Consider the following 10,634-nt stretch of genomic DNA (forward strand, 5'->3'; position numbering starts at 1 on the left):
TATAGAGACTATTAATATCCCGCTTTCTTCAGTTTAAGCTATACTTCTCTTACTTGTTCTCCCACTGACTTAAAAGATAACTTGCAAAACAAGATCTAATTTATCCCCATCTTTTGTCCTGGTCCCTTCCCTCCAGTTACTGCCTGGACAAGTGGACTATTTCCTACAGGAGCCACTGCACAGAGCACGCAGTTTAGATTTCCTGCAATATTCACATTTTTAAGCAGAAAATTAAAAAGATACCTAGTTCCTACTGAACAGATTCTGTTCGATTCTGGTCTCATGCAATTAGTTCTGCGTTGCACAAACTAATAACTTAGATAAAACACCCTGGTATAAACAGCCAGCTCAAATAGCTGCAGAGATGTTCCTCGCTATCAGACACCAGCGAAGACAAACAGCAGCGGAGGGCGGCCACCAGGAGATTATGCCGAAACAAATGCATTTTTATTTTTCCCTTTAAATTACAAAAGATTATCATTTTACTCAGCAATGCCTCTTATTAAATTGAAACTCTCCACATCAGAATTAAATACGTCCTATCTACTCAAAATGAAGTGTATTATTTATCACTAATATTTAATGACAAAAACCTGATCACTTTCTCCGATTATACCACTGATTTCCTCCAGTCATGCATCATTGACTCTGCTGGTCATTAGCATTATCACAGCGCATAAACTCTGGCTTATGCAGCAAGTTTGATAACAGAGCCAGTGCCTATAGCTACTATTTTTCAGTTTGCTCACATTTACTAGTTTACCTCTCTCTGAGCGTGCCTCTATCTTATAGCATCTATTATAATGCCTAGAAATCCTTGTTAATAATTTTCCATTTCCATGCCACACGCTTCTGCGCAATCAGAATTCCTCTGCAAACATAAAGCACTCGCTGAAAAATCAGATTTTTTCCTTCAACCGTCCAAGGACTCTTTTCTGGAAAGACCGTATTTCAGACAATCTGAAAAACAAATAGGAAATACTTAGTCTTCTCTGGCTGTTTAATGCTAGGAATATGTTGTATAAGCTTAAGATATTTTATTTTTTAATTCACAGGTAACGTTCCACTTCAACTTTTATGAAACACTATTTTTGGAGTGCTTTTATAGCAGTGAGGAGAAAAAAAAAAATTCAGAACAAATGTACACAGTACAACATCAGCTAAAATATACCAAGATGAGTTTCTCTCATTCTTAGCAAAGTCCTGTAACCGAAATGACGGATTAGAAAGGTTTCCTGAATAAGACCACCATTCCTTACACTACTGGCCTTCAGAAAACTCAGCTGGGTTAGCCAGAGAATAACTTTAAAATACTTGTACAAACAATAATTACGCTGCATACTTTCGACATTCCTCTTTCAAAGCCTTTTAAGTCTCAAGCAATTTATCACTGAAAAACACGTTTTCACTTTTCCAAATGTACAACTCAGGAGCTTTAAAAACCGAATACACATTATCTGAACATCGATGCACGGGCATGTCATTGAAAACTAACAAAAACAATTTCCTACAACCTCTTTCGGAGCCTCCTTCTCCCAGCACTCGCTGAATAACCAGAACAGGATGGGGCCCCGACACAACACTCTGACTAAAATACATTACCAAAGTTGTTAACACATTATTATTATTATTGCAAAACTTACTGAGAAAAATCTCTCCTCTAAATCTCCTAAGGCAGATACAGGCTATGATGTTCTGTACAAACATCCAGATAGATTCTTTAGATTCTTATTATATGTTATATGCATGAATATTCAAAGATTCTATTCTCTGAGCCAAAGTGATTTTTTTTTTCTTTTTTTTTTTTTTTTAACTCAGTCCAGCCAAGGAAGCTTCCATGACTGCAATCTGGGGCTGAGGCCATATAACTGAAGCAAAATCTGGCTGTCTTATATACTGCACATGGAAATACACCTATTTATGAAATTCACCCCAAGGGGAGGAATAACTTACAGTACACTGATCAACAGAGTTTGCACGATGCTGTCGGAAGGAGCCCTGTTTGAGAAGTAAAGCAGTTATGAAAGCAGAAAGTATCAATACTAACGCAATCGGTGCCGCTGTACTATGCTATTTGCCGGGCAGAATTCATATCACTCATAGAAAATTTTGGTTAGGGTACAGTTTCAGTGTCACTAACTGCGATATTGGAAGCTGGGGCTTTCGTATGAGAAATGACGAGGTTAACGCCAAATTCTGCGTTCTCCATCGAGGTGAAAAACGGCTCAAGCCCTCGAAGAAAGGCAGCGAGCTCAGGAGCCCTTGCACAGATGCTTCGCCAGTCCCTGAACCTCTCACCGGCTGGGGGCTTCCATCTGATCCTTCAAAAACAAAACAGTGAAAAATATTGCCGTTGTTCTCCTCTGCCCACCTGCTCCTTCATCTGCACCCTCTCCAAAATGCACTTCTGATCTTACTGAGCATCAGCCAAAGCCTTGCCGGCCGCATCCTCCCCCAGACATGGACGCTCCTGGCCAAATCCAGCTTCAACGTCCTCCAGACAGCCCAATGCCAGGATGCCCCACAGCCCCCCGCACTGCCACTGCTTTCAAGGGGATTTCTGCCACAGGAGGAAAGGAGGATTTACACCACCAATTTTAAGGGAATTCTTCTTTCCAGCGCAAGTATAAAATGTGGGAACTGGGCTGGACGAGCTAAGCAAGCTGCCTGACCAGCTAACAAAAATGTGTCATGAGGTTCATGGAAGACAGGGTTCATGACTCACTGTCAGCAAGCTTGCTATTACAACATAAAAGCTATTACTAAAAAAAAAAAATATGCAAGCACCAAGATGAACACTTCAAGCAGGTTTTAACTTTTAATCCCAAACAGACAACTCCTGAAATAAGGCTTGCAACAGACCCAGCTGACAAAAGTCATAAAAGACAACCTTGCAATCAAAAGACTATTAGAGCAGCACATTTCAGTTGCGACCCCCACCCATTTCTGCTCCCTTGGCATTTCCAGAAGTTTCTCGGGAAGAGGCGTCCTGCTCACGCTCACCTCCCAGCTCTCCAGCAGCAGAAACGCAAACTTTGCATTCGCTGTGTGACACGAGGAAGATGCTTTTTAAAACTGACACTGGTGCCTAAAGAAATACCAGTTAATTACTTAATCCTTCTTAATGGAATGATTAACATCCTTTCAGCAAACAAGGCTGTGATGATTTAACGTTTTACTGCATGTTTTATTACAGAACTGGTAAAATTAATACCGCTCCCCTCTTGTCTGCTGCGACCACTCATTTCTTTATAATCAGTTACATTTTTCACTTCTGCAGAGCAGCCTCTGCGCCCGGCCAAGAAAAAGACTCAGACAGACAAAAATCTGCATGGTTGTTATTCTGCTGTGAAGCCCAGGACCGACCTCCAGACGGGAACCCCCAGAAACGCAGGTGGCCGTGGTGCCAAGGAAATCAAGGTACGAGGCGCCACGGGGCGATGAGCCCCGGCCCGAGCCTGGGACAACTTCATCAGCACCCCGGGAACACTGCATCTCTGCTGAAGAGGGGCAGCCACTTCAAAGGGAACCGGGGAGGGACGTTTGAATCCCGGCTCAGTCAGCTCCTGAATCTCTGAGAATGCCCCAGCCGACGGTTTGCCAAGAACAAAAAGTTCTTTCAGGGCTCCACCGCTCACTGCAATCAAACCCAGGCTCAGACATTAATTCTGCGGGCAAGGAAGGGGAATTCAGCATCGATTTTTGTGATCAGATGTTTAGCGGCTGCTCCGAACACACCAGCCATCCCCCCTCACCGTTTTATCTTCCTTTATCACCAGCTTTTTAATAGAGACATGACATTCTGCGTACTGCTGGGCTCTCTCTATTTATCTCTCTCTTAACAACACTTTGGCATCATCGGCTCCGCTATCTAAATCAGCAATAGTGCACGTCCGGTCACATAAAACCGGAGAGGCTTTCCCGAGATGCCTTGGGAAGTCTGACTAACCCAGGTTTACGGATGTGTTAATATACCCGATCTACTAATTAATGAACAAACAGCTTAGGCGAGGAGCTGGGGGAGGGACACTGACACGAAGACTGCGGAGAGCCCAGGGAAAGACGCTTGACCCTAATTGTTAGCAACAAGATGACAAGACTGATCGGGACATACAGCTAAAACTTGGATCCAACATGAAAGGAAATGTCTGGCGAAGAGGGGAAAACTAACGACGCCGTTAGAGGTTCCAGCCAACCTGCCGAACCGTGCCACCTTCTGTAGGGCTGCTCAGCGCCCGACAGCACCACGCACACACCCCATCCTTCTCACCATGCCCAAATCCTCACCCTCCTCCTGCAACCCTGCGGCTCCAGGGATGTACAGCCCAGCCAGGGATTGCTGGGAGTCTGCCCTGACCCACGACCAGGTGATGAAAAAGCAGGGCTCATCCTGCACCTTCCTAGCAAACCTTCTGCCTTTGGCCACGTGCAGAATCCCAGCAGGTGGGTTTTAAGAAGGACCAAAGTTAGGCTGAAGTTTCAGCCAGACCCAGTTTTACCACAGCAAAACCTTCCTCATCTCAAAAGCAGCCTGGACCACGTACTGCAAAGGGCACGCACTGCAGCTGCACCACCAAGAAGGGTCCTGCAGCCAGCGCACGTACCAGCGCTCCGGCAAACGCTACCATGTATATTTCAAAAATTTGGGAAAAAAGGTCATAAGCACTTTCTACTTGAAAAATCAATTAAATCAACAGTCACAACAGTGCAAGAGACCCAGCAGCACCATGCTCTGGGGCAGACATCCAGAAGAAAGTTGACTTACGGATTGTGCATCCAGCACTGCAAATACCGCGCAACATCATCCCGCGGCACAGGCAGCCTGCGTTCTCAGAGTACGTCTGAATTAACAGCAGCGCTAAACCAACCTACTGCGGAAATAGGCACTTCTAATAAAAACACAGCAGTGACAAGTATTGTACAGAGAGAGCGATTAGCAATAAACAATACACTGGAGAATCATCTGAATAAAACGTTCTGGGTACTTATTTGTGTTGCTTTCCGAGGCCACTGCAACTGAACGGGAGACCAGGAGGAAAAAAAGCCCACAATTAGTTTCAGAATAGCACTCCCAGAAACACTGCAGCCTATCAGATATATGTAAATATTTTACGATACGGGTTCCATTTCAGTAGATCTGTCAAGATATTTACAGGCCTTGACAGTATTTCTGTCTTTAATTAAATTTTCACACACATACTTTAATGTAATTTAAATAGATTATTAGTTGTCAGAATATAGTATAAATTTTGTTTACGATTTAGTTACTTTAAGTACTCACATCGAGGAAACTCATTTAACCCCCTGACTGCGTAGCATTAAAGTGTTGAGATGAGACTTCTAAAGAGCTGCTACTGCCCTTTGCACTCTCGCAATAATCTTAAATTACTACAACTTAATTGCAATTTCAAGGCACTAAAATGGAGATGTTTTAAAAACAGCACAGGGAGGGTCAATGAGAGGAGAAAAATTATTTAGTCCTCCTCAGGTGCCAGAGGCTTCTTGGAGAGAAACTGATTCTGCCCATCTCTTATCCTTGCTCATTTTCCACAGAACACTATCTTCGTTTTCAGGATGGCGGTGAACAAAAAGTTATCAGGATTATTCTGGACACTTGCCACATGCAAACAGCCATTAGACATAAGCCCGTTCACTCGCAAGCACGGAAGAGATCGGTGCCAGGAGAACAGAAAGACAAAACCCTAGAGCGTATTTGCAAAGAAGACTGCATGCAAACAGAGCCAGCAGCTTCCCTGACTTGGTAGCTCCGATGCTGAGTTAAGAGAGAAAAAAAAAAAAAAAAAAAGAGCCCATGTTAAAACACTCCAGACATCCCAACGAACAAATATCTGATCTCCTAAAAATAGAACAGCTGATTCCTCTACAGCCCAAAATATAATATTTCTTTTTTTTTTTTTACATTAAAAGACTACAGAGTTCTCACAATTAAGCTTTTCCTCTAATGACCGCATGATTTATTCCATCCTACTATTTTCCCCCTCTGTATACACTGGCATCACTCTGTTACCTACGGTAGCTGCAATTCCCTGTGCACCGCGAGCTGCGGGAATCAGACGGCACAGCAGCGCGCGAGAGCAGCAGGCTGCGAGCAGCGGTTCTGTCAGCGCAGCAGCAAGCAGCCCTAGCAAACACAAGATCTTCGTTTCTTGCGGCAACGAGCCGCTTCGTCAGGATTTGGCCAACACAAAACCAGTCAGACTCACCATGTAAACACCACTGTGCTTCAGCACGGCCGAGCATTTCCGCGTGTCCTCAACAGCGTGAAGTCAGGGACTGTGAGCCCAGCCATACCCTTTCTAAGCATTTCGGCAAAGTTTGGTTGCCAGGACCTCTAAGAACGGTCGCAAAGACGCGGCTGATCTCTAGTGCGTAACGTTTCTAAATTCCACTTCGCCTGGAACTGTGCGCTAGAATGCTTTCTGGTTCCTATTGCGTGTCCTATCTCTGCCGAATCGCTCGCCGGGTGTGAAAACACGCTACTATACGGAGGGGGAGGGAAAAAAAAGAAAAAAAAAAAAAAAAAGATAAAGTTTCGGTGACAGGAATTAGTGACACAGACCAAAAGCCAAACCCAAAGGCAGCGACGCCAGCAGAGGCCCTGGTTGATGCCAGCGTGCACTGGATCAGGCCCTGCACAGCCGGGGCAGCCCACCGTGCCCCGAACCGGCCTTTGGGGACACGGGGACCGCGTCGTACCCGTGAGCTGGCGGGTTCTACTGTCCGAGCAGGGTGTCACCCATGCCCCCGCGCTGCCCACCACCCCAGCGGAGAAAAACCTCCGGGAAGTGACTTGATAGTAAGGCTCATTGGAGGAATAATGGCAACGTGCTATTTAACTCAAACGTAACCTTAAAGACTAATGGAAAATAAGATGCTGGAGCACCCTGCACTACAGCAGGACCCGATCCTGCACCCACCGAGGTGGGAACCCCCCGGTGAAGCTCCCTCACGGGGCGCCGGCCCTGCATCCGTGCACGTGGATGACGCTGGGCCGGACGCAGGCCACCAGGCCTCAGCAGGCACCGCGCCTTCGAAGAGAAAGCCAGCTACCTGCGAAAAACCTCACCACATCTTCTCCAGGCCCCCCCCTCTCTCAGCAGCCTGGAAATATTTCAGCCCAGCGCCTTGAAGCTGCAATTAAACTGTAGTAATTTAAGATTATCACGAGAGCAAAGGGCAGGAGCAGCTCTTCAGCAGACTCCTCTCACCACTTAATGCTACTCAGTCTTGGGGTTAAATGAGCTTCTTTAGTATAAGTACCTTAAAGCAAGTGAATCGTAAACAAAATTTATACTATTTTCTGACAGCATATAATCTATTTAAATTTATTAAAGCTTCTCGGAGGAAATTTAAGATGACAGAAGTATCATTATGCCCTATAAATAACTGGACAGCCTTGCAGAAATAACTATATTTTACATACATATCCTACATATGTGTGTGCATATGTTATTTCATTTGAGATACAAATACATGCTCAACAGATATTTCACAAAAGGGATTACATTATCCGGTTCAATCTCTCAATATAAATGACCACAAGCAGCACGAATACTAAATGCTAAGCTGCATTCCATAAATCTGCCTTTTTACTACCAGCCTTTTTCCTAATTTTTACAATGCCATGAAACAGGAATAATTCTGGAGCTACAAATGTTTACAGTATATCAAACCCAGGACGATAATGCAAATTTTAGCTCTTAAAAAAAGGTGATCCGCTCCAAGAGAAAAGCACATTGCAACATATGCTGCGCAGTAACGTCCAATGCGTAATTCTCTGCTCAACTTTTCTGCTCCTTCTCTCACCAGTACAAAAACTAGCTGCCCTCCGATTACTGGTGGAACTGATTTAAGCAGAAAATGTTTATAGATGTTAAAAAACATGACATGTTAACCAAAATGGCTTAACGGCATACATCTGCATGTTTAACACACACACACTTTTTATTGTCTAATTACAGTATATTCCATAAAAATCTACAGGCTTTCTCATAAGTTTTGCAGGACGGTTATGAAACCTTACCTTATAAAAAGTATAAAATACTTATTGTGTGATCTGCACTGCTAATTAAAGAAATACTTATGCGAAAAGGTTTTGGATTTCTTAATTCTTCGGTAGATGTGCCCTTGGTCTGCCTCCTGATTAATATACATTAAAGTAGTAGCCTTTTCCCCAGATTATTATTTTTTTAAAAATACAAATTTCCATTGTTTTGGAATACTTTAAAAGAAATGAAAGACGGGGCATGTTTGTAGAGTTTGCAGTGAAGTGTTTGAATACAAACAAGAAAGTGTCAAGCAACAAAAATAACCTAACCCACACTGTTTAAGTTTGATTAGTACTTAAATCCTAAATGTTTATTGAAGTAAAACCAAGTATCTGTTAATACTCTTTGCTACTATTTCCACTGAAAAACTACACAGAGTCTTTGTAACACAGCCACAAAGACAAGTTACACACAGTTTTGCAAAAATCTTGGCATTTCAAAAATAAGATGCCACCCTGACTGACTGGTAATATATTTGAAGGAAAGACATTACAAGTTTTCTACACTCTAGGAACGCAGTCATACAACAGACAATGCTTCATCATGACCAAACTCCTCTATTATACATCAGCACAGCCCTTACATGTATAGAAAAAAAAAATAATATCCATGTTTCTTTACAATTCACAGATCCAGGAATAAAAGCTGAATTCCACAGAACTTTTACGGTTTTCAACGTTACGCTACTGAAACGCCTTCTCCTCTGCAGCTCTAGACAGCATAAATAAACTCAAATCCTAAATCTCTCTGACAGTGTATACAACGCGCTCCAAACCACCACCACTCAAAAGAAAAAAAAAAACTAAAAAACAAAACCAAAATCCAGCCCTTGCACAAAACCTAACTTTGCAATCAAAACCGTAAGCAACAGAAAGCCTTGTCTGAAATAGTAGTTATTTTTCTCAAAGTTATCCTTTGGCTTCACAACAAAGATCAGCATTTGTAATGGTCCATTTCTGCATAAGTGAACATATAGCCTCGCTGCCTGATCGAATAGTCCAGAGCTTTCAGTGAGGCAGCTCCTGACAACAGCCCAGCAGCAGCTTTGTTTGATCTCTCCTGCCTTCCTTAATCTGGGTTGTCAAGGTTCACTTGTTGGAGGCTGTTTACTTTACTTTTTCCAGAAGAAAAAAAAAAAAAAAAAAAAAAGTGATTTTTTTTTTTTCCTTCCCCCCCTGTCTCTCATACAATGACTAATCCAAAGACCAAGGGGGAAGAATGCTGCCAATGCAAGATGTTAAAGCTACAATACCTTTTTGCAATGAGATTTTAGCCGACACCTTTTGAATGGTAACCAGTGAAGAGCTTCCTCCCCCAGTGCCCCGCTCCATTCAATATGGTTGTGAGACAGTTCAAATAAAATGTGCAGGGGAACAGATTCAGAGGAGAGAAATTGAAACCAGTAGTCCTGATTTCCCCTTCTTCCCCCAAATCTAGCTGCAAAGATGCACAGCACCTCCTTGCCTACACTCGCTTCCCTGAGGACTCGAATTATTTCAGGCTCTCTCAAACTTACAAGAAGTAGGAACTTCTCAGCAGTTAGCACAAACTGTAAAAATAACACTAAATCGAGTGAAATGCCTGCTCTCCCTCCGCCGAAACAGTAAAGCAGACCGTGGATTAACAGCACAAGCAGCCAAGTTTCTTCGACGACATTCTTGAAACTTTGTCTAATTAAGAAGCTGTCATTAGTGCCATCAACATTTGGTCAAAGCAGGTGAAAACGCCAAGTTTAGAAAAACTATACGGAAAGGACACGCAGCGTCGAGAATGGTTTTTAATATCGAGCACTAGCCGGCACCCTAGAAATCGTCGGGCTACACGGCGCGGATGCCCCGCCGCGAGCGGCACGCATCCCTGACTCAAAGAACAGTTACTAAAAATGAAACCTCAAACTTCTGAGCGCCGGAGTTGGGCTCCAGCTTCTCCGGAGAAGCGGCTCTGCGAGCGCTGGCAGGGGGCTCGGCCGGGAACGGGAGGGTCGAGCGCTGCGGGCTTTGGGGGGAAACGAGGGGGAAAAAGGGAAAAAAAAAACAAAAACAAAATCAAAAAACCCAACAAAGAAACCAAAAGTAGTAATCTCACTCGGTTTGGCTAATTCAAAGCAATTAAAATCATTACAGCGAAGTGGCAGAAGGAAGATTCGCTAAAATCCAGGCGCTCCGCAGCCAGCCCGGCGATGCTCTCCGCGGATAATTAACAGTTGGGCTGAGGAGGGGACTGCCGCTGCGCACCCGCGCAGCCCTGCCCGACGCCCGCCGCCGGGGCTTAGTTCTCTCTTTTTTTTCCCTCCACGGAGAGGCAGAAAAAAAAAAAAAAAAAAAGAAAAAAAAAGGCGACCAAAAAAAAACCCCAAACCACCACCCGCGGGGCGGGGGCTGGGGGGGAGGAGAGAGCCGCGGACGCGCCGCTCGGACGCTGCCTGCAGCGCGCAGCCTCCCGAGGGGCTGCGCGGAGAGGCAGGTGCGCGGGGCGGCCCCCTACTTACCGGGAGCCGGCGGCCGGTTCCGCAGCGCGGAGCGAGCCGCGGCTCCGTCCCGAGGGTCTGCGCGGGGGGAACAGGGG

General features: G+C 44.5%; 1 protein-coding gene across 11 annotated transcripts in view; it reads right to left on the reverse strand.

The window, feature by feature from the left end:
• FOXP1 (forkhead box P1) overlaps nucleotides 1-10,634 on the reverse strand; it is a 382,770-nt gene that overhangs the window by 370,429 nt on the left and 1,707 nt on the right. The window contains exon 2 of one of the 11 annotated variants that reach the window (XM_086755802.1): nucleotides 6,225-6,500. The exons of 8 other annotated variants lie outside the window; for them this stretch is intronic. The gene's annotated coding sequence lies outside the window, so the exon portion shown is untranslated. Of the gene's footprint in view, nucleotides 1-6,224; nucleotides 6,501-10,190; nucleotides 10,322-10,557; nucleotides 10,603-10,634 lie in introns of those variants that run through there. 2 more of the 11 variants (XM_086755807.1, XM_086755806.1) reach the window with 2 other exon arrangements.

Source organism: Chlamydotis macqueenii, chromosome 10 (genome assembly GCF_036417535.1).
Source record: "Chlamydotis macqueenii isolate bChlMac1 chromosome 10, bChlMac1.mat, whole genome shotgun sequence".
Classification (NCBI taxonomy): domain Eukaryota; kingdom Metazoa; phylum Chordata; class Aves; order Otidiformes; family Otididae; genus Chlamydotis; species Chlamydotis macqueenii.